Source organism: Mauremys reevesii, linkage group 9, assembly GCF_016161935.1.
Source record: "Mauremys reevesii isolate NIE-2019 linkage group 9, ASM1616193v1, whole genome shotgun sequence".
Taxonomy (NCBI): Eukaryota; Metazoa; Chordata; order Testudines; family Geoemydidae; genus Mauremys; species Mauremys reevesii.
The window spans coordinates 17742349-17767266 of NC_052631.1; the positions used below are offsets into that span (position 1 = coordinate 17742349).

At 37.3% G+C, this 24918-nt stretch overlaps 1 long non-coding RNA gene across 1 annotated transcript; it reads right to left on the reverse strand.

The window, feature by feature from the left end:
• Nucleotides 1-304: 304 nt before the first annotated feature.
• Nucleotides 305-22625, reverse strand: LOC120371508. The gene is made up of 3 exons (XR_005584416.1): nucleotides 22584-22625; nucleotides 18584-18628; nucleotides 305-698 (listed from the first exon to the last, which is right to left on the reverse strand). It is a non-coding gene; the product is annotated as an uncharacterized LOC120371508 (long non-coding RNA).
• Nucleotides 22626-24918: the final 2293 nt, after the last annotated feature.

The following is a 24918-nucleotide window of genomic DNA, read 5'->3' on the forward strand; positions in this document are numbered from 1 at the left end:
TTTTAAACTTCCATATCCTTGTGTGTGTGTGTGAGATTTATATATAAAATCATCTTCAAACTGAGAGTCAATATTCTTGGCTTCTAATCTACATCCAGGCAGTATATGTTCTATATATCAAGGGTATATTGGAGTCAGAAAACATTAATTGAAAGTGTTTTTATTTTGATCCATAAATAAAATACTATATTTTGTTAAATGGTTAATTGAACTAGTTAAAAATATTATGCACATGACATGATGAAGCCAAATTCAAAGATGGGTTGGGATGTCTATTTGATGCAACTATTTCCAGGTAGTAAAGATGGTTTGTCTTCAGATAGGCAATACAGTTCAATCCTTGATCCACGAAATGTCTTTGGAAGGTTTCATGTCCCTAAGATCTTTTGGTGCTGCCCTCATTTTAAGCTGATATAGAGCACTTTCTATCTTGTCACTTTAGCAAATGTCACTTTGCAGAATCCTCTCTCCAATAGCTCTTGTTCTTTTTTCAGCTTGACAGGTGGCCTTCCTATAGCTGCATTCCTTGCATGCTCTGAATACTGATAAACTTGTAGAGATTTACCTTATAGCATGTAAATACAATACAAAAAGTCTAAGACTTCCATGTGTGATTACTTATGCAAGCTATGAAGAGCTTTCCATTTTTAAGTGCAATGTTGAGAAGTATGCTTCAAAGAGCTGTAACAAGGTCATTTCTACAAAAAGAAAGAGAAACAAACGCTTAGGTACATTAATTTTCAATGCAAGTTTGGGACATAAGATTCTGGGTTTCAGTAGCACAAGGCAACACTTTCCCTATAGATCTTTTGGTACAATTTCCCAAAGTCCCATTGAAAGTTTGTGGAACTTAAATTCACAGAGTTTAAAGCTGGCAAAGTCCAGTGTGATCATCTAGTCTGATGTACTGAATAAGACAGGTCATGGAACCTCACCCAGGAGGGTTTTCCACATCAAGCTCAGGACTTGTTTGAGTTATACTACATCTTTTAAAAAGCTAAGTCTTGATAAATCACTTAGGTGCCTAATCATGTAGGTGAAAATTTTACCCTATTTCTTATTCCCTTTCTAACTATATACAGTCTACATTTCACCTGAAACCTTCTTCAGTCACTTCAGTGTGACAGACCACATCTGTTCATGTTCCTATTTTGATCCTATATCAAATTCTGTGGCCTAACAATTGGTCATATAAATTGGATCTATATGCTATGAGGTTAATTTGATAAACTATTGTATTATCCCATCCTGAATTTTGAAACTGGAGTCCTGTTTACTCATAATACAAAAAAAGCAGCAAGAGTTTGATAGTTGACTTGAAATTAGATTGGAAAAAAAATCCAAAAAAGGCTCTTTTACATCTTGTCTTCTGTGAGCCTCCTCTTTGATAAATCTTGTATTTTCAACCCACTCTGTTATAAAATCTGAGATTTGGACAAGGTACAGCTAATCCAGCTAAATAGGTTTGAGTTTATGATTTTATCAATAAAACAATTTGTTAACATATATAGAAATCTCTTCCTTTATTCTGCTTGTCTATCACCACACTATAATTCCTTCTTTATTTCTTTCGCTTTGTTAAAATTTCCACTTGATACCGTGTAGAAAATAGTTGAGAAACATTTGACTGTTTCTATTGTGGAAGCAAGGAAAGAATTAATAAGGATTTGAAGGGGATTTTAATGCATGTTAGTCAGTTAGCAAGAGTCAGGCCATACTGTAACCCTAATGACGTGAGACTTGTAGGAGCAAAGATAGTATAGTGTGAGGTGACAACAAGAACTGTGTACAAAACACAGTTACTTGTCATCACTAAAAAAAAATGCAGGCTTTTTTTTTTAGAGAGAGACAAATAAGATAATAAGATTCTTATATAAAAAAAAAAAAATGTTTGTTTTTTTTGTCTCCATGATTGCTAGAAATTGTCTGTGTGTGTAACAAAGGGGCTTAAGGCTTGTGTTTATTTACCAGTTGAGAGACCTGACCAGGACTGGACCCCCCTGTGTCCCTGGGCACTCTCTCCTCCCAATTACTGGAGAAATAATAAATAATTTTGATTTTGCTTTTTGCAAAAACAAAAAAAAGCGTTTTTTTTTTTTTTCACTATCGAATATCTTCAGTAACTGTGTTGGTCTATTCTTTGTCTCTTTGTGGGGATGCTCTGCAGTTTGTACCTCAGTGAAATACAAATGATTTCTGTTTTCCCTGTTGCCTAAATAAGACTGGAAATGAGAAAAATAATCAGTAAGATGCTGATAAAGACAGGCCAGGACATCTGAGTCTGTGTGAAATGCAGCTGTCCCAGTTTGTAAGGGGTGTGTGTGTGTGTTTGGGGTTGTGTGTGTGTGTGCGGGGGGTGAGTGAGTATTTTTTCTTTGGTATCAATTTGTATGTGTCTGTAGCTTTTGGGGTAGATTCTCAGGAGTACCCAGGATGATGCCCTTGGAACAGTACTGTGCCAGGAGCAGGTGCCATAGAATCAGCTACCTGATTCTGGGTCTTTACCCCACCTGGGAATTACCTTACACGAGAGGGATCTCCAGCTGCTGCTTTGGCCCCTCAGCCCCTCTCCTATTGAGGTTTTCAGGGAGATGATTTTGTAACTTTCCAACTCCCCCCCTCCCATTCCATAAAGCCATTTCCCATCAGAACCAACAGAGCACTGAATGGGCAGAGGTTTTGTACAGGGATTTTGGCAGGACTGGTGAAGAGGCATGTGCATGTGAGAGAGCCAATCCTTCAGACACAATTTTGGCTCCTGTTCTACTTTCTTCCTCCTCATGGCAAAAGCAGAAGGGCTGAGCTGACCTCTAGATTGTAAAGTGTTTTGAGATCCTTTGGGTTAAAGAGTTTACCAGACTAAAGATGGCTAAGATCATTACTTTTGAACAAATCCTTTTAATAAAAGGGCTTGGTTATATTTTGGGAAACAAGAAGGTTTATAAAAAGAAAAAATATTTTAATGGCACTTTCTTCAATGGCCATCCTTTCAAGTGTATGATAAATTGTTTTAGAATTATGTAAAAGATACTGTTACTGTTCCAAATATACATATTTGGATATATTCATTCACTAAAATGTTGGCTTAGTATATACCTATAAGCATACACACAGCATATACACTATATCTAATTAGCAAGGTATTTCTTTGTCTCTGCAGTAAGTGTGTGAAATCCAGCAGAAAAATCTGTTTATTTTCTTACAAACTGCAAAAAAAAATTAAATTAAATTAAATTAAATTTTAAAATATTAAAAAAAATTCTTTAAATACTGGTATAAGTGGTTATGGAATGAAACCATTGTAGTCACTCACTCAGCTAGGACTATTTTAACTAAGGATTGAAAAAGATTGTTAGGAGAAAACTGGGAGGAAGTGAGGAGTGAATTTCAAAGAAGTGGAGCAGACACTTGGAAAAAAAAAACTTTGAAGTGAGACGTTAAAACAAAAGCATGAGTTCATTAAAATGGCTGGTACTGTGGGCATTGATAGTCTTAAAGACAGCAAAGATGGTGATTGACTCGTAATTTTAGTCCTGCTTACATGTGGTGGTAGGGAAAAATGAGACACAAAATTAGTGATGAATTGCTGAGAAGCAGTAGAGCAGAAGGTGGAGTTTCCATTAGAAGGAAAAGAGTTCAATAGGTGCTTTAAACTAGTAAAAGATGTGATCATGTATTGCCAGCTCGAGAAACTTGAGTTCAAGATTCCACTAGTTCTATTGCTTTGCGTCTCTCCAAAGCTGTCAAGCATTCTTACGTAGAGGAGACTGAGGTTTCAGAGTCTAGAGAAATGAAAATCCCTTGAATATTTTGTACAAAAGAAGACAGTAGTTTGACCAACATGTCAGCAATATTTTATAACACAAATGCACAGTGAACTATAGTCTGCCATCAAATACAGATGGTCTTGATTTTCAAGTAAACATGAAATGTGCACATGTATCCAAGGGGAGAATTTGTCCTTTTTTATTTTATTATAATAAATAAATAAATTAAATAAACAGCAGTGTTGTCTTTTTAAATGTTCTTCATAATTTAAAATCACAAACATCAGATAGTAAAGGCACAGTCCACGGCTGTAACATTATTTTAATGTGCAAATATGCCTACAATGTTTTGTTTTAAAATCATCACTAATTTTGTATCCCATTTGATAACAATTTGATAACATTTCTTTTATGTCACTGAGGATATAGCTTTGCTTATCAGCCAAAAAAAATTATGAACATTTATAAATGGAACTTTAATTTAAAATGTTGCCTATGTCTTTGTTGATAGAGTATTTAATATCAATGGATAATGTGTGTGTGTGTGTGCGTGTGTGTGTGCATTCATGAAAATAAACCTCGTTTTCCTCCTAGGACGTAGCAGATATTTCTCTTCCTTGTTTATAATTAATTTCTCAGGGATCTGATTTTTAGAAGCTTAAATATTTTTTGCTCAAAGGTATTAGACTACTAAGTTCTCATTCTTCATAATGCACTTTAAGGCTAAATCTTACAGATGGGCATGTGAATAAAATGACCCAAGATGAGTATTTCCTTCCAAATAACTGAAACCAGTGGAAGTACTCATGTGAGTAAAAGTAAGCGTCTATAGGATCATGGCCTCAGTTTGGCAAATAGCTCTTTTAATAAATTCTTTAAAAATAGAATTGCCAGAAAAGCAAAAGAATTGGCTTTCTTCTAAGCTTTGCTTGTGATAACTGCTTGAGTGCGGTGGGACTGAAAACATGCAGGTTATGTATTATTATTGTCCCCAGCATGCATGGAAATGGCCCACTAGTCAACTCTCTTATAAGAAGGTTGCAACCTCATTTTTTCTTAACTACCATTTCAATTAACACTAATGGGATAAATCACCACAGATTACCAAACAGTTACCTGTTTTGTCTAGATCTGAATACCTAGCCCTGGACATGTTTTATTATTTATTTATTAGTCTTCCTCTGTGTGGTAGGACAGAAGCAGGGAAAGGGTAACCTGTGCTCCTTCCTTCCTTCCTTCCTTCAGCACACCCACATAGGGTCAACCACAATCAGACAATGTTTCTTTTGAATTGATCAAACTCTCTATTTTGGGGGGGGGGGACTCAGAGTATAGTTTTAGTTACTCAGTTTTTCCATTTATCAGATTATACCAATTTAATATATAATAATGGCTTTGATTGAAGCAACAGGGAAATGGTGTCTATCACATTTTTCCTTCTGTTCATACACTTTTTAGATATAAGTACTGAGGATTTTAATTTAAAATACCATATTTTTAAAAAAAAGTGTGCAGAAACCCACTTGCAACAGTCCTAAAGATATTGTTGTTAAAATCAGCATGCAGAGAAAGTACTATTTAATTTATTTAATTCAATTATGTAGGTAGCTTTAATTGGCCCAGCTACTGTATGAGTAATAGCTGTCCTGCATACATGGTGCTAAAGTTTTACATAGGTGATAATGATCAATAATCTCGATTTAGAAGACCTTTTCTGAAGCAACAAGAAGACATTTTAGTGATAAATGTGCTTTTCTAAGGAGTTCGGGGATAAAACAGAAGCTTGCTGAATTATTAACCCTGGAACTCAGGCATAATCCAAACTAATGTGATAAGAATTTTTTACATGATCGATATGTTGATTTCCTGCATTAGTAGTTTGCATATACTAGATATGATTCAGAAGGAACATTTCCAAGCCTACCCTTATGTGCAAGCAATCCTAAAGTTGTTATACAGCCAACTCCCATTGAAGTGAACTGGATTCTGTATGTAGATATGGAAGATGTTCTGTCCTTTCCATCCAAGCTTGAATACAAGAAAATACTTTTGCCATTGATTTTAGGTCTGCACCCTTTATCAGTCCAAACCACCAAGATATACAAATGTTGAACTCCACTCCTAATCTCTTTCTCAGAGGAAACTTCCTATTTCAGTTTGTTGTCCATGTACGCTGCACCTTGACTCCTTTCTTTCCTGGAATTCTATCCTCATTCTCTTCTATGGCCTTCCCAGGTTCTAGCTCTCTCGACTCCAGAATAGGCAGAATCCTGCTCTCCTCCTTCTCATACTGAACAAGCAGCATGATTATGTTGATTTTTATCGGACATCTCCCCTTCTACAGTTCAAGCTTGCCCTTCTTCCAAAAGACCCCCTCTCCCAATGGATTTTCTCTGGATGGCCTTTGTTTATATTTTAATGCCTAGAGGAGGACCCAGCTGAGATGGGAGCCCCCCACTGTGCTATGCACTGTTTGCCTCCCTCCCCCAAAGATGCAACAAAGAGTGTGAGGAGAAGAAACAGGAGGTGGAAAGACTACCCATGTTCACCCAGCAAGGCTCTAAGAGAGCTGGGAATACAACTCATTCTCCAGAATCCATCCCTCCATTGGGCCATACTGTTTTTTCTTCCTCTGGTGCTCTTTTCTGCTCTGTCGACTCACTGTCTTAATTTATAATCTTGCCACTAATGTAAAACCCTTTTCCTTTCAAGATCCTACCATCTGGAACAGCCTTTCTGAATCTCTCTAGCTCATTGACTCACCATCCCATTTAAAATCTCATTGGAAAACAGCTTTTCTCACTTGTCTGTGCCTTTTAATATTGGAGTTAATCTCTTCTTTTATCTGTTATTTAATTTAGTGATTACGCTATTGTAATCGGTAAAGCACTTTGGAATACAGCTATTCAAATGCTATATGCTATGAAGCTGACTTTATATTGTATACTTGCTTCACAGAAGGATAACCCAATATATTTCAGTACAGAATCCTATTTTTCACAATAGATTTTTTTTTTCTTTCACCAGTATGTCCTTCTGTATTAGTTTGTTGCTAAGGAAATGCAAGTTCAATTGGCTTCCTAAAGCAGACTCCAATTAAAGATGGCTCAGACATTGGAGAATTGGATTTCAGCCTTTCATGAATAAGTGTAATATGCAAAAGGGAACCCCAGAGCAAGAAGTCCCCGTCAAGCATAGGGATGTCATTTCAAGGCACAAGCCATATTTGGGGGTTGAGCATGGTTGAAATATGATAAGGAGGTTAGTCTTAGGGCAGCAGGCACTCCATCCTTACTCAGGGGTAAACAAGGACTAGGATGTGTGTGTGGAGTGCATGATCCATGCCATCCAGTCCACCATGTTTATACAGAGAGCAGGTTACAGGTACCAAAACAAGAGTTCAAAAGGGGATATCCCCTGTAATGTCCGTTTTGTGTTTAATGAAGGAAAATGTTTCCATTCCATTTCCAAATACATTTGTCTAAGAAATGTAGATGTCAGCATGGTGCCCTCACTTGCCACTAGGAGCAGAGGAAAGAGGGGAAGTCATCAAGCCCAACCTCAATAAAATTAGAGGTGTGAAGGGCACTGTTACAGGGTTATTTTAAGATTGATGTGGCTTATTTATGGAATTGATTTTGAGTTTTGAGGTCCCACATGAGGGAAGTTGCATGTGTTTCCAGAGTCTTTACAGATGCAGGTGTTTCAGTTGTCTCACAAAGGGATATCCAGAAGAGTGTGTTGGAGCTCTTTAGGAATGATTGTGTACATTTGTCAGATTCATGGGGGAGGGAGGGGCTGAAATTTGGCTCAGGGACATTAAGGATGGGATTGGGCAGGAAATATATACCAGGTAACATGGTGCAACCAAGCTATCTGCTGGCATGCCCAGTAGCCAGTATGGACAATGGCTAAAAGGGCCAGCCCCAAGAGGTAAATGAGACCTGGGATTTTAGCTGATGTGCCTATAAGGGGAAGAGTAGGTAGAAGTGAAATCTTTGCAGTCCAAATTCCCTCTTGGTACACTCTACCTCCATTATACAGATTCAAAATGGTAATCTGGATTCAAGAAGCCAAGCATTCTTATTTGCTCAAATCTTCCTTTCAGTTGCTGAATGTGTTCTAGAGGAACCAAGATATTTCCTTGCAACAGAAACATCTCCAGACATTTCTTCCTTTTATTCATATATATTTCTCTTCTGCTATTTCATGACTTATAACATGGAAGAGTGCTGGCTTCTTACCAGATAAATACATACCAGAGATACCACGTACAGCACAAGAAGGGACTTCTCTCTGCAAAGCCATATCAGAAGCAGGAGCAGCAGAGGAGAGAGGAGACACTGAGCCATATTTGCACAACCTTTCTCAATATGTAATATTTGCACCAACTTAATCATACTGATGTGTATTGGAAACAGTTCATTGCCAAGAAATTCAGTTCTAAATCCAGTCTTCTCCAAAACTTCAGGGCAATTGGATTTGTTCTGGTTTGGCCTGCTGTATAGAGAGGCTTGAGGCATGGTATCTGGATCCAGATCAAGTTCTAAAATGCAACTAGTGTAGGCTCACCACTAATAAATATATGTGTGAAATTCCATTCACTCTTCTTTTTAACAATATCCTTTGGCATAAAATATTAACCATCATATTGGAAGGAAAGTGACTAAATTTTATTTAATGCAACTGGATGCCAAAACACACATGCCTCTTTGTTGATGCTGCTGCTTAGGGAGTACATATCTATTATTACTGCAATCCCTACAAACTGTAGATAGGAGGATTAAAATTCTGTGGATGAGATATTTATTCAGTGACTGACATACTGCAACCTCATAAAAATGCTATCAATTTTTTCATTCACGTTACATTAGGAAAAAAGTGAATCTGGCTCCAATAATAACTTATACAGATATACAATACTGTATTTAAACTTTAACACTCTTTCCTCAAAAAGCTGGACTGCACAACCCCATATTTGTCTAAATGACATCCTGCAAACTCACAGAAGCCCTGTATTGAAGTCTCTCTTTGTTGTTAACTTTATCACACAGTACATCTCACTCTGCCTTCCCTCTATATCATCTTGTTGACTACAAATAGTATCAGCGTATGAAGGTACAAAACAAAATATAATTATTTTTGCCGATGGTAAATATGTAAACTCTGCAATGTGTCTTTCATGGGCTGTTGAGAGAGAGGGTTTGTAAAACCACAATATAAAAATCAAACATCTTCCTTCATTAAGCTATGCACATTGCTAAATGTGTTGTCAGTCTAACCTCCCTATTCCAACAGCTCTTAGCAAAAATAAAGGCCTCAATTTTAAAAGTGGCCAGTGATTTTTAGGTGCCTCAATTTCTGGGCCCCCAAATTCAGACACCTTCAAGAGGCTTTGGCCTAGATTCCCAAAAGTATTTAGATGCCTAATTCACATTGAAGACTGACCAGCTTTCAGGATCTGGGTGTTATTTTTCAGAGGATGGATGTTCAACTATTTCAGAATTTTACAGCCCTTTAAGCTGTCTCATGTTGGGCACTGAAAACTTGAGGCATCCAAAATCATTAGACACTTTTGAAAACTTAGGCCACATTTCCTCATGATTGGAGGAGAATGAATACAGCTAGTACAATAGATAGATTAGAAATATCTACAGGTTTTGGCATTAAGATATTAAAGTGAGGGGTGCTTTAGAAATACCTATACTAGGCAAATAAATGAGACTACAGGGACACACTCCTGCATCTGTCTCCATACAGAAACAAAATTAACACAACTATTTATATTTGCTAGCTAAGATTTGTATTTAATCCATACAACAGTGGAAGTACTGAAAATATTAAGATGGCATAGCACAATATATCTGGTAACACACCTTGAATATTATCTGAGGACTTCTTCTACAAGCAGCTACTGGTATGTGTCTATGCTGGAATGTGGGCAACGTTTTAAAGAAAATTTCAAGCATTCACATAAAGATCCTAATATCACATCTGAATCTAAGTTAAATCTTGGCAGAAATTTACTGAACTGAGTGGAGGAGGAAATTGCCATCTTTGAAGAGATCAGGCTTGAGAAACTCTGGGGGAGTTAGTATCCTTTCTCCATCATTGTGACCCTCCTTTCCTTCATGTACTGTAGAGTGTGAACTGATTTGGAAAAAGTGAGAACTCATCCATAACTTGGAATTAGAAAAAGTTCATCCCATCCTCCTCATGGCCCCTAACAGTTTTTTTCTTTCTTAAATGGAATTGAGAGTCTCAGCATGTCTAGCAACCTGCTAGGCCAACACGTCTTTTTATATCTTGTGAATTCCAAGTGTTTCTGGGGCTAAGGCAGGTATTCATAGAATCATAGGACTGGAAGGAACCTTGTGAGGTCATCTAGTCCAGTCTCCTGCACTAATGGCAGGACTAAGTATTCTTGGAAGTGTGTCTTGCAAAGTGATTCAGAAAAGAGACTAGACCAGCTGACTCCAGTCCAGCAGAGTTTCACACTTGAATGACCTCTATCACCAAAGAAAGTGAACTAATTGGAGTATAATGTTAGGAATATGGAAATAGAGTTGAGTGTTAGGGACATGGAAGATGGGGCTTTTTGAGCTGAGGAAGGAGAAGAGGGACCTCAAAAGATTCAGTTAAGCATCTGAATTTGCAGTGCATAATTAAACCAATATCTCAGCTGTGAGATTTGTCTAACATGAATATCGGTCTGATTCATTCCTTTAACAATGAAGTTTACTGGAGAAACTTGAAATAAAACCCTTCTTCCCAGAAAACCAAAATCCTCAAAAATGTTCAGAGACTAGACAGGCAAAGTGATTGGTATTAGCGAATAGAACCTCTAACTTAATCTGATTACTGTGTCTTTGGCCAATATGGTGTCTGACATAAACAGGCAGTTTCAGTCCAGTTCATAATCGACTGGTAACCTTATCAACAATGCCACTACTGGCAACCTCAATCCCTATACCCAGTCAAAAAGTCAATCATCTTACACGTAGAGTGACACCTTGTACATCAACTTGGACATTGCTGAAATATTATCAGCAAGTTTTTCATATTTCTGTCCTTGATGTATCTGTTCCATAGAAAACTGGAAGATCTCCATTTCCAGCACTGCCAATCTGGCACATTTTCTAAGCACACATGCACAAAAATAGCTAGAGATTTCCTAAATAATTGCAGTTCACAGATATAGGATTCAGCTTGAGTTTTAAACTTTCATATTCCTTTTATTGACCTTATCAATGTATTAAAAACTAGGACCAATATATCAAAAATCACTACAAAACCATCCTGTAAAACAACCTGCTTGGTAAATGAAGACACCTGTTTCATTTGCACACAATGAAATAAAGTTTTATTGGAGAAAACTGCTTTTCACATATGGCAAAAATTTGCAAACACTTTTGAAAGAGCTTTACATTCAATAACTATCCATTTCTTGGACATCTGCATCTCATCTCCTTTATAGCACAATACCACCAGACAGATTAGATATTATCAAAAGAGCACAAAAGGTAGCATTCTGGTGGTATTCTTTGAGCACATAATGACTTACATGTTTTGTAAGCCTTCCCTTGAACACTTTAATTTATGGTAATTTAAATAGTTGCAGTCTTTTAGAATAGAAAGGTTTAGTGTTTATTAAGAGGTTCCCTTCTGTGTTACAAGATGGTTATCAGCATGGGTCTATCTGATGTTACCAAGGACACAATATTCAGAGTCCCTCCCTCCCCCAACCTTTTAAACGGATATTACCTTATAGTGCGGAAATTAGAAATAAAAGCTTTATTCTTATCTTATTCTTGCTTTGCTGATCCAAAAAAAAAACCCCACATATTTTATGGCAATCTAGACCAAGTCATCCCAAGCTAGTGCTCTCCTTCCTTCGCTGAACCGCAGTGCAGATCTTGGGGAAACTCACCAGCTCTGTGAGGGGATTGCACATGTGGGGATGAAGCAAGTAGGGAAATGGCAAATTACGTGATGTAATCTCGTCTCATACCATTTTAGTAGATAAACTGGGTACATGAACTCAAGGTGCCCTCAGGCATCTCTAACCTGCCAACAGTATTACCCAGAAGATCACAGACATTGACATATTACAGAATCATATTTGTCTTCAGAGAAACTGTTTTTACAGTTTATCCAAAGTACAAGACAAATACATTTTCCACCTACTAGAAATTCATATATTCTCTTTCCATTTATTTTCATATGGTCATTGTAAGGAAACTTTATTTTGATTTTCTAAAATTCTTTATAGCCTCCTGAAGGTACCAAAGATGTATGAGCTTTGGCCTTTTGAGGTTAAAAGGGTTCAAAGTTTGCCTTAAAATCTGTAGGGTTGGAATAGAAGGTGATGTCTGTTACACTGGTTGCAAAACATTTTGTTGGGTGGAGTTGTAAGCTTTAAGGACCTGATCCAATGTCCATTGAAGTCAAAGTGAGACTTGCCATTGACTTCAGAGTGTGTTGATTCAAGCCCCAAAATGGTTATGCCATGTTGGGCCTTCATTATTTGTTTGTAGAGTGTGAAATAACGTAAGCAGTCTATGATCTGGCTTAAGTACTTTATATTGCCCTTATCACCATAGTATGGTATCTGAATATATATGTACTTGTTTTCAAAACCCCACTGGGAGATAAGGAACTGCTTAATATCCTCATTTTACAGATTTTATAGTGTTTAGAGGGACAAAGACGAAGGGAAAGTTTTAAAAATTGTATTTAAGCACTAAAAGATGCAAGTAGGCACCTAGGATTTTTCAAAAGTGCTTAACAGGTAACTCTGTTCTTTAGATGTGTAAATACTAAACCTGTGCAGAGGATATTAGTTCCTTTTTTGTAAAAGATTTCAAGACCCTCAGAATTCTGGTTCATTCTGAACCAGAAAAAAAATTGGAAGTTTCTAAATTCTTTGCAAAGGAAAAATTCAGATTCTCTTCCATGACATCCCTTCCCAAATTTTGGACAGATTGAAAAGTTTTGTTTTGACAAAACAGCTTTGTTTTGATTTTTGACTTTTTTAAAATCTTGTATTATTTATTACAAAATCTAAAAAGCTGCAAACAGATGTTTCAAAACCAAAACACCTCTGATTGTTTGTTCTGACAATGTTTTGACATTGTCAGAATTTTTTTCTGATTTTCTTCAAACAAAATTCCAGTGAAATCAACCCCATTTTGTGAACCATCTTGATTTTGATGAAAACACATTCCACTGAATTTTCTCCAACCTTCTCTACTAAATATCTTTTTAAACATCTGACCTTAAGTTACTTTCCCAAGGCCGCACAGGAAGCTCGTGGCCAAGGAGGGAATTGAACTTGAGGCCCAAGTCCCAGGATAGGATCCTAACCATTAGGACATCCTTCTTCTCTAATTATATTTACCATTAAAATAACATGAGTCAAATCCTCAGATTTTGGAGGCTCTGAGAGGTTGAGCAGACCCCACAGCCATTTCTTCCAAGAGGGAAGTCATTCCCTACTGACAGAAGTATGGGGGTATCTGCAAGAGAGAATCTTCAAGAAGACTTCCTTACCTTATTGATTTTACTGTGGAGGGGTTGATTTGACCCATGGTATTTGGAAATGCTACAAAGAATGTGAACTCTGTATGTGGAGTAGCGGAGGATCAGGTCCAATATTTGTAAAACTGACTATTAGCAAATCTGTATGAGAGCTTGTGAGCAGCTGGGATTTTAAAATGTATTTAAAATGTTTTAAATACAAGACTGAACTTTTTCAGAATTGATTTTTTACATCCACAACGTTTGGAAACATTACCTTGTTATCAGATCAGGTTGCTAACAAACTGGGTTGCTATAGGATTGTTACAGCAATGTTCTTTATTAGATTAGATTTTAAAAATAGATGAAGGTTGTGTTTTCCTAGCTGTCATTTAAAGAAGATCATTGTGTGAGCCTGCAAGAGATTCAGCACCAACAGAATGTGCTAGCATCCTAATAGTGGTTTAAAATTGTCCTTCCAGGGTCATTTAAGCTCAGTTTCAAGGACAATAGAGATACAGATTTATAATATTTGGATACTTACAGGATTTTTCTCCTAACAAGTGACATTTTCTCCATTTCACTTGTTCATTTATTATTTTCTTTTGATGGCTCATTACAATTAAAAATTACAAAATCCACCTCATTTATTATTTCTTTTCTGATCAGTTAGGTCTCAATTCAGCAATTGTTTCTGCATGACTTGGGTCTTTGCACCTTCAGAGAGTGCCACTGAATTCATTAGAGTACCACAAGGGCTTGGTCTGCTTGTGCAGCTCGGAATGCCAGATAACACAAATTGCAAGTGGGTAAGCTGGTTAGAAACCAGACAGTGAGACCATCAAACCAGGCTATTAGGAGCAAAACATCCACTGTATCAAGTGTTAAAATATGCTAAATCCAGAGAGATGTTGATTTAAACATCCCTGTATCCTGACAATGCTTTCCAAACACACAAAAATGACAGTGTAGGAATGGCCTGGATGCAGAATAAAGTCAGCAAGCGGAATATCTTGATACAGATAGACAATCCAAGATTGAAGTCAAACACCAGCTAGAACATAAAGGTCCAGGATCCTGGTGATGCTAAGCAGCAGAATTCCCAGTGAGGTCAAGAGGTGTTCTGTGTGCCAAAGGGCCACAAGACATTGCCCAAAGACCAGCTCTTTACCCTGAAGAAGGGTTTCTCTTATCTGCTGCTCCCAGGACTCTGGCTAGTTTTGATGGTTGTGAAGAAAAAAAGACTATTATCCTGCAACAGGTACAATATCTTCTAGCTCTGCAAACAGTATTTTGTTCTGTTTTTCTTTTTTTTCCCTCTATTTGGTCTAGTTACAGTCAGCCAAGTACTAGCTAATATTAAGTATCTCATTAGGATGCAAAACATTCTGTGCACATATGGAATTCAATTTCAGACCAAGTCCTAGATAGTACATTTTCTACAGCCTGCTTTCTTGCTGTTCCCTCTGTTCCAATTGGCAACTTCAAACTTCTTACATTTTTGTTCTTCGAATAATCTTCTCAGAACTTTCAAACTTTCCCACATATAATATAATTCTCCACAACTCTGGCTTCAGATTGCAAAAATATTTCTGGGTCATACTGGGCTGATGGTGATGAATGGAGTTGTGGGTGTGAGGGAACTGGATTTGAAAGGCAGGGGGGAAAGAAATCAGGTAGATGCAATTGTAATGAAAGGCAAGGATAGGCTATTTATAAAAGGGGAAGATAGGAAAAAGAATAATTATTGGCTCAAGAGGAAGGGTAACAAATATTAAAGGCTCAATTTAGAATAATCATCCAAACTCTGGGGGAAGCAAAGTCAATAGGACAGTGTTGGCTGACAATCTTTGGATATGAAACGTGACTCTAAATGTTTCAGAGAATTTCCCCTCCTAGTATTATCTACTCTTATTTCTGCTTTTAGTTTCTTGGAAAGTAGGATTTTCAATTTGGTTTCTAAGGAGTGAATTGTTTAAATATTGTGCTCACCTCTTCTAGAAGTCCGAACACTGCAGTTTCAATTATGTCTATTCATTGAGCTGTGTGTGTGTGTGTGTGTGTGTGTGTGTGTGCGCCCATCTATATTTGGGGAGGGACATGCTTTCTGTTTTCCCCGTGGAATAGCTATGACCCAGGAATATTGTTCACACTAATTACTCTTTTATGTAGACAATTAAAATTTCCACTGATTCTTTTTAAACATGTCTTTGAGTACACAAGGCGCATCAGAGAGATTCCTGCTATATCTAGCATGACTTCGTTTCTACAAACTTAAGCCTCAATCCTGCAAACATTCATGCATATGAGCAACTTTACACACCCAACTAGTCTTAAACTCTTAAGTACATGAAAACTTATTGCACAGGAATAATCCCTTTAAGTTCAGTGGGCCTAATCAAGTATTGACAGACTTGGGGCCCTAGGGAGTCCAATGCAAAGAATGGTCTATTTCATATCATAACCGGGGCTGAGCCTCAGCTAATGTTGCTCTACTGAAGCAAACAAGCTGAAGCTCTGACTAGGGATTCAAACCCTTTAAGTCTTCTTGTTTTTTCACACTGCATCACCAATGCAGAACTGGCTTGTGCACTGAGAAACATCTGAAATACATTCATGTACTGTAAGGACGCTTTGAGAATAACCTCTTAGCAGAGGATTACTTTATACTAATATAAATTCTGAAAATGCTACAAACTTGAAGTGTAGAACTTGTAGGCTTTCGCTTCTGTTTGCACAATTTGTAAGCTCTGGGAAAAGCTCATGTGAGCTGATACACTAACAGATTCAAGTTTTCCTCTATCTGGCCACTGAATGTTTAAATAGGAATCAATGTTTAAACAGCAGGGGTGTGGAAGAGGCTATAGGGGAATGGAAGGAAGAAGTGTAAGTGTGATCAATCCCCTGTTGTCTTTTAGAGATCTAACCCTGACAGTGGAGCTAGACAACCATCACTCTGGCAATCTGGAGGGAACAAGCACTTGGACTGTGGCAAGCCTTTTCACAGAGTCAGTGAGGGAGAGAGGCAAAGAAGGCTCCTTGCACTGCTAATCTTGCATAAAAGGAGGCAGCAAGGGTTTAGAAAGTAGCTCCCATAGAAGTCAACAGTTTGTTGCAGTAGCCATTATTTTCATCCTGACACTGACAAAAATGATTGCTACAGCATCTGATTGTGTAATCCACTTACAGCATGTGCACCAACAGCATGATGGGGATTCAATTCTACAATGATTGAGATGTAAATGTCATGATAATAATATCTTCATTAAAATTTGATTGGAAATAGGAAAAGTAATTCACTGATGATACAAGAGACCAGCTCTTAAGAGGGAACTTATGTTCTGAAGGGTTTAGATATATGTAACTAAGGGAATCTTGAAGGCATTATTGGAAATATTCTAGTGGCTACAACAGTCTCCTGGTAAGAACTGGGGGGTTAGAGTTACTCTCTAAAAAGGAGTAAACATTTATTTCCAAATAGAGTTTAAAAGAATCTGTCAGCCAAATAGGAACAGTTATTGTGGCATTTAAACTCTTAAAAGGGTTGTGCTTGATTGCACAGCCATTGTTCAGGTAAAACTACATTCAGTACTTAAAAGCTTGCTCTTAAGTTCACTGAAATTGATGGGAAGACTACCATTCACTTCCATGAAAAATGAATATTTCCTGTACTCAAAGCTTTTTCATATCTGCAACTTTCATTATTCTATTTTACCTAGTGCCCTATGTTTACATGGTGTCAATGCAAGTTTTGCTATTTATTTCAGTGGGTGAAGGATTGGACCCATATTAAACACCTCTAATAGAGCCAGAGAAGTTTCTACTTATTTTATGATAAATCAAATTTGCCTTGAAGACTTAAACTGGCTTGCTGTACATTAAGATTTCAGTGGATAATTAAAGGAAATAAATACATCCAGCAGTTAAAATTTGTTGTGAATTGTTTCCTTTCATTTCAATCTTCTAATTTTTATAAACACTGACAAGTTGTCTATTTGGCTGTTCTTCAAATCAAATATTAATTTGAAAACAATATGAAGTCACTGAATATTCATGGATTTTATGCTAAACTGGCATGTTGAATTTAGAGTCCATTGCACTGAGATTTGTTTTATTTTTTGATAATGTATGCACTACTTTCTTGTGATTCTGCTAAAAAAAAAAGAGATGTTGCATCTCAATGAGTTTCTGCCAAATTTAAAATAACGCAATATTCACTCTTCATATTAATGCCTTCTACCATTTTTACCATGTCCTGTTGGATCCAGGTTAGGATTTTGTTTGTTTATTTAAGGAGTTATGGTGACAACACGGTCACGAAAACTTGTATGGCTTTCTAACTTGTGAAAATATGCATCATATGTAACACTGCTGGTCTAGTGATGATACTGTTAATTCCCTAAGCCTAGAACATGGAGGAAGAGATTAGTATACTGAAGAAAACACATGCAGAACAAGACAATATTTGCTAGTATGCTGAGTGGGACATTGGGTACCAATATCCTGTGTCAGATGTATCCAGCCACTCACTTTGCCTTGTCTGTGCTTTAAAGAGAGGAAGACATGCTATGCTATCCCTTAGTTTTACACCTAATTATGTACTTGGGAGACATGATAGATACTTATATCTATATTGCTCCTCATGAACAAAGCCATATGTCAGACTCTGTCCAAACAGCAGATACAGTAACACTGGGGTATATATCACAGTGGCAAAAGTTTGGGAAGCACTAAAGTGCTTTAAAGAGTGTAGAGAATGCTTCCTTTTGTTACAGCATTAATTTGTAGCTCAATTTCATAATCTGAAAATTGTTGCAGGTGTAGCTGTCAAACTATTGAAGATATAAATGTAAGTTTCTGCTTCAGACAGTGAAAAAAATCAATCTAAAATATTTCACAGGGGCTTCTAATGATCTGCTTGATCTTTACCAAAAACCCCTGAGGATCCTACTTCTACAGGTTTAAAATACAATACCACTTGTTACAAGTGCTTTAAAAAATGTTGCTGTATTTGTTGGTATATCTTAAAATGGAAGGAAAAAACTAACAAATCTCTAAACAACATGTACAAATAAAAGTCTAAATATCACTTTTAGATTGTTATAAATACAGATGATTAAGCTGTGATGGAGGATAGCAACAAAGAGCACATTTTGTGCCTCCTAGGCATGAATTCACTTTATTCTTCCACAACTTATTTTCTGACACTTTTCTCTTCAAAACTCTGCTAAATTCATATTAAAAAAATCTTCCTAGAGGGTAAATTCAGTAATACAATGTCATTATTGTAATGTCACCTGAATCCAGGGGCTGACTGGACACTGCTGCTTGGAGCCACCCACCTGCAGAACATGAGCACTACAAATGAAGCAGTTTGGAATGGGTCCAAAAGTAAAAATAAACCCTTAGATCAAAACAATTGAAATTTGGGGATCTGGAGGCTGATCCAGATGAACTTGGTGACTCTGATTTTTCTGTAATTGGGCCAGGCTAGACCCTCTGATCTAAACACCCCACATTTTGGATAAAATTAGATTCAGAACCAGACCAACCTCTTTGGTTTAAACTAATTTCTAGTACCAATATTCTTGGAAGACTACATTTGTGAGCCTCAGTATTTGTGCAGTATCCACATGAGAAAAGTACTACTGTACTTTCAGGGCTAAAAGAAGGTACTACAGAACACTGCCATGTCCCCTTCTATAATTGTGCTAACATACTACAATCTTGACCTGAGAAGACTGTGCTGAAATTACTACATTATTTTACAGCTGCCCTTCCATAATATACATCACACTGGAATGAAGGCTTGCAGAAGTAAAAGACTATTGTATTAATACTCTGTAGCCCTCCATCCCGTGCATCCATAAATATAGGTTGACATAACCTATATTAATGTTAACGGCCAACAGACCAGCTCACAATTATGTCAAAACACTGTTGTATTTCAAGCTTCTTGTAACAATTTGGACACCAATAGTTGCATCTATGGTTTACCTTGACTTCAGTAGGAGTAGTATTGTTCAGCACCTCTGAAAATAGGCCACTTATTGAGATGGCTCAGTACAGATTTAATTGCTTAAGTTTTGGCACCCAAGTTTTAGGTTTACAACCTATAGGGCCACCTGGGCAAAGTTTTTTCATGATGGAGTACTCCAAATCACATATATGATGTACTGATGATTGAGTATATAACTGCAGACATTCCCTTTACAAATTAGTATTTAGATGTCTAAATGGCTATTTGCATGTGAGAGTACCTAAATTGTGCACATTATGACTGTGTCACACTACACTCAAATTTGCATACGTGCAGTCATGGGTCCTGTCCATTCCACAGAGAAGAACCTTGATAAATGAGGCAAATGTAGCATCTGTACTATATCCAGATCTAAAACCAGATTAAAATGGAGCATAGCAATCTAAGGACTCCATCTAGTCCCAAATCTAGGTCACTTCTGCTTTCTCAAACTTCACTATTTATAAGCTTTCTACTTTAAAGACACATTGTCATGTTAAAATATATTTGATACCATTTCTAGCATAAGTGATTTTTAGATTATTAAAATTGAAAGTCTTTTAAATCTCATATCTTCACTATGTATATTAGTATGCTTCTTTTTTACAATCTATTTTTTGCAATTCTTTTAGTTTGATCAATGTAAATAGAATGAGAGAAACAAGGTAAGTGAGGTAATACCTCTTACAGGACCAGCTTCTGTTTGTGGAAGGGACAATGAAAGAAATAACTTTTCCTGAGACCAACATGGCTACAATGCTGAAAATAGAATGGTCAGTTTCACATTTAGGTTTCATTAACTAGGATATTGCCACAATGTTGAAGTAATTTAAAAAATGTTTTACATTTAACTTTAATTGAATAGAAACATTGCTTTAAACTTATTCAAACTTTTATGGCGGGGGAGGCATTAGCAGACATTCTGGGTACACTGTGAGCCACTGTTTGAGCCATAATTAGAAATAGTAACAGTAATGAATTAATATTAAGTTGTATGCTAGACAGAAATTATCTTAAACCAGTCATTTTGACTGGCAAACAGGTCCTAGCTGTCAATAAAGCATCTGAATTGTCTAGAAGATTTTGATGGGTGGGGGGAAGACTTGCAATTCGTAATGCACTCTACAGTAGTACCTAATCTCCAAGTTATCAGCTAAAAAGGGACCAATAATATCCTGAACATTGGTCAGAATTGGTAAATTTTAGCTTTGGTAAGAGAGGGATTAAGCCCTATACACCAGAGGAAAGATTCCCAATGTCTTCAAGGAGAGTTGGAACATGCCATAGTGCAAAGAGAACATTTCAGAGTCACATGCTATCAGTGCAAAAGATTGTACCTCCTAACAGTTTGAGATGGGAATGGCTGATGGTCAACAGATCGAATCCCATCAATCTTAGTGATGGGAGTGAAGGAAAAAAATGATCCCTTATGTAGACGGACCCAATACTAATGTATTCTTTACATACCAAAGTAAGATCCTGGATCATGCTTGCTGAGTAACATGTAGGCAAAATAGAAGGTGCACTGACTGATAGACCAAAGTCCTTGGACTGTTGTGCACCAGTATTTTGTACTAGCTGAAATCTACAAATAGTGTTCAAGGGCAGTGCAAGATAGAGGAAACTACAGAATGACCCACCTTCCAAGATTAATTTGTAAAATCTTTGCATTATGTTCTCCCAGTTTCAGTCAGAATTTGGTTCAGAAACCGCATGCTGTAGTTCACTGCTTTAGTGCTTTCAACATGTTCACAGCTTTCGATGTAATGTGCTGCTATATTTTGACTATACCGTAATTTTAGTGAAGATACAAGTGCTTCAGGAAGCCCAGAATGACTTTTGGATATAGTTATTCTGACAGCTCTATGTACACATACTGGGGAGGACTCACTTTTGTATCTTTTGTAATGTAAACTGAGGATGAGCTAGTGCAGTCAGTAATGTTAGCACTGTGTGTTTCTAGTTTGAACTCGTGCACAACTCAGTCCAGAAATCCATTATGATTCACACTCTAACATGTACATCTGTAGATTTTTACTTATCTATATTTTTATTTGTCTGTAATTACATTTGGCACATTTTAAGGGAAGGACTTCAATAAATATTGCAGTGACATAATTTTAAGAGTGCACGGAAACAATGTAAAGATCAGGAGAAACCTTTCAAAATGTGTGTTTGGAAACACAGAGACGCCTGCCTTTAATCCATGATGTGTTCATATGTCTAAATGAACTGCCAAAAAGTCATACAGATATAGGTAAAAAGTGTGTTCAGAGACAACGTGTCTAGTGTTATGAACACTGGTCAAGAACATATGTGCACTACTATTGACTTGCTTTATGGCCTTGGGCATATCACTTCATTTAGACTAATATCATGTATTAACTTCCTCATTAGGTAGCATGAAGATTACTTGGGCCCTGATCCTTGGTTTTGGCCAAGCTGTGCTCAGCCCATGACTTGAACTTGAGAGAGGGGACAAACCTAACCGTGTGCCATCTTAGATATCTCTCTCACACACACACAGTATCTTCAAACTTGCATTGCCAATAATAGCACCTTACAAGCCTTTGCACCAGCTAGGAATTGTCTGAATGCAGCATATGCCCCAACACACCCACTTTATGCTGTCCAGGAATTTTGCCAGTATCTGGGAAGCCTTCAGCTGCCTGGTTAGGGTAGATTTTATGTCCCCTTTGCCCTGTATTGGGGTACAAAATCTGCCCCTTAATGCTTGTACAGCATTTTAAAAGATGCAGGGTCATATCACCACTGGTGTAAACTGTTGTCTTGTACCAGTTGAGGAACTAGCCTGTGGAGTGCTACAGTGCATATGTGCTAGTAATTATCACTTTGTGGTGTTGAGAGTAGGTAAAGTGTTACATGTTTCCTTTCTTTTATGAGTATTGTGACAAAGTTCTGTCCTTGACTCCATGGGTCCTGCATTTCCTGGCAGATTTTGCTAGCCTCAGTGGCTCACTGTGACCCTCCATATAGCCCTTCTCTCTCTAGAGGCAAGGGTCACAGCTTACTGAGCCATTTTCATCATAAGCCAACAACGGAGGTGAGGAGAAGCAATCCTCCCTCGCACAGTCTCTGTTGTCTCCCAGTCTCAGTGATTAATCAGGGGAGCCCAGGCCCACCCTATACTCCAGGCTCCAGCCCAGGCACCCTAAAATTAGCAGCTATAGTAGCTGCCTTTTTGGAAATAGGACATGTACAATTCTCTGGGCCACTTCCCCACAGCAGCCCCTACTCAATATCTCCTTCACCATTACCTCAGGGCCTCCTTTCTTGCACCTGATATGGATTCATACTGCTTCATTCCTCCAACAGCACAGCTCCCTCCTATAGCTCCTGACACCCACACCTCACTGACTAACTGGGAGGCTTTAAACTAGTTACAGCCAGCCCTTGATTGGCTTCAGGTGTCCCAATCAATCTAGCTATCTCCACTGCCTTCTAGAAGGATATTAATTGGCCCAAGGTGTCTTGATTAACCTGGAGCAACTGCCATTTGGTTACCATGGTACCAGGGATTTGTTTAGCCTGGGGCTAACATACCTGTTCCTCACTACTTTACTGTAGCCATCTGGCCTTGGTCCATCACTGTATATAGCATAAATATTTACATAATGTAAATGAGCAGCATTTTGGTTACAAACTGGCTAACTTTCCATTACGTATTTCACAAAATGGGGAAGAAACACAAAACAGAAAGACTTATTTTATTAGTGGAATGTGAAAAGATAAGAGAACTACCGAACTGGAATATGAATTAATAGCTGGACACAAACTTCTTTCACTCCTGCAGTATACAACGTAACTACAGCACACTCAATGGTCAGCAGAGAACACCACCTGCCTGTGTGACTTGCAATAGAAGCTACATGCGAGATCATGCTATCCTGCAATTTAGATTTCCATTTTATGTAAGCCAGCCTGGGGTAAAGAGCTTTAATAACGTTTCACTACATGAAGATAATGAGCCATACTCAAATCAGGTGTACACAGGTACAATTCCCTTTGAGTTCAATGAAAGCCAGGACTGTATTTTGTTCACCTCCTTACATTAAACACATCTTATCCTTTACAGTTTCCTAGAAGAAAAATGATTTGTGAAGTGTATTCTGTATAAGTTTAGCTACTTATTATACAGCCCATAATTGCCTATGTTTATCATTGTCTTTTTTTGTGAATAAAAGCCAAACTTGACCTTGAGTAAGGATAAATGTGGACCTTAGATGATACAGATGGCTTGGGTAGCCTAACTTATTTCTGTATTCATTTTTAGGAAATGCATTATACGATAAATCATACCAGTGTCCTTCAAAAATGCAAGTGTTGGTGCTGGTACTGATGAGACCACAGATGTTGCTACCACTAAAAACAGAGTTTATGAATGGAAAAATGGAAAAATTCATGAGGTTTGCATATATAGGAATACTGACTAACATCTGTATAAGAAATGTATATTAGTCAATGACTAATTTTCAATTGGATTTCACAAATATGTTTCACATGATTTGTGTGCCTAAAAGTTGTTTTAATGTAATGGTATTGTACACTGTTCTTGCTAATAAATAATAGTTTTATTTTATGTCAGTAGTGTATATAGTATGGTGTAAATCTCCTTAATGTCTTTACATAAATAGGAGCTGCCCAAACTTCTTAAAGGCAGCCTGAACCTTTCCTTGGGGCTAGGGGTGGGAGTGAAAAGGTACAACCCTATTGTGACTTTCTTTTTCTGTTTCAATAGCAATTATTTTTAAATGCCAAAAGAGTTAAGGCAAATAAATATTCTACCAAATAAACATTTTAAATTGCAATATCAATAAGTATTAAGCTGGGGACATATATCACTGGCTTTCAAGCAGAGCTTTCTGGTTATTTCTTGGGAGACTCAACATCTTAGTTTTGAGGAACAAGTGTTATTGGAACCTTTTCTGTAGACTAACCCTATAGTTTGGTCTCTGCTTTCCAAGATTTGGGTAAGAAAATATGCTATAGTCTGAAGGAAAGTAGGTTCTTTTGGTGATGTCATAACCTCCTGAATCTGGACATAGAGAATAAAAAACATTCTGTTCAAGGGTAGAAATGAGAATATGCCCCTCAGACCTTTATTAAACCTTTTATATAATATATTTATGAGTCTTCATTAATGCATATTCATTCTTTGTCTTTAGATTATCTGATAAATCACGCATAGGAAACAAGGGATTAACCTGAACACTTTCAGCTTTATCACTTTTATTACTCTCAGTAGCAAGGTGCAGTACCATGGGAGGAGATTCAGGGGGCGCTATTTTCCATGCTATTCACCTCTCTCATGCTAGTCACTCCACCTTTCCCCTTTCTCTTTTCTGTATATCTCCCCCTTAAAAGAAAATACTTAAGCCATGAATCACACAACGCCATCAAAATATTCACTCTGAAGTATCGCTGTAGACCCTCTTCCAGGCTATCATTTAATACAGTAACTAGGATCCTTGTCTTGCTGCTTACTAGAGAACAAAAAACAGCTCAGGCCAAACATCAGACTCTAAGTGGAAGGCATGCAGTTCTCGTTGAAGTTCAAAAGCAGCTACAGTGGACTGGGAATGAGGAAGACAA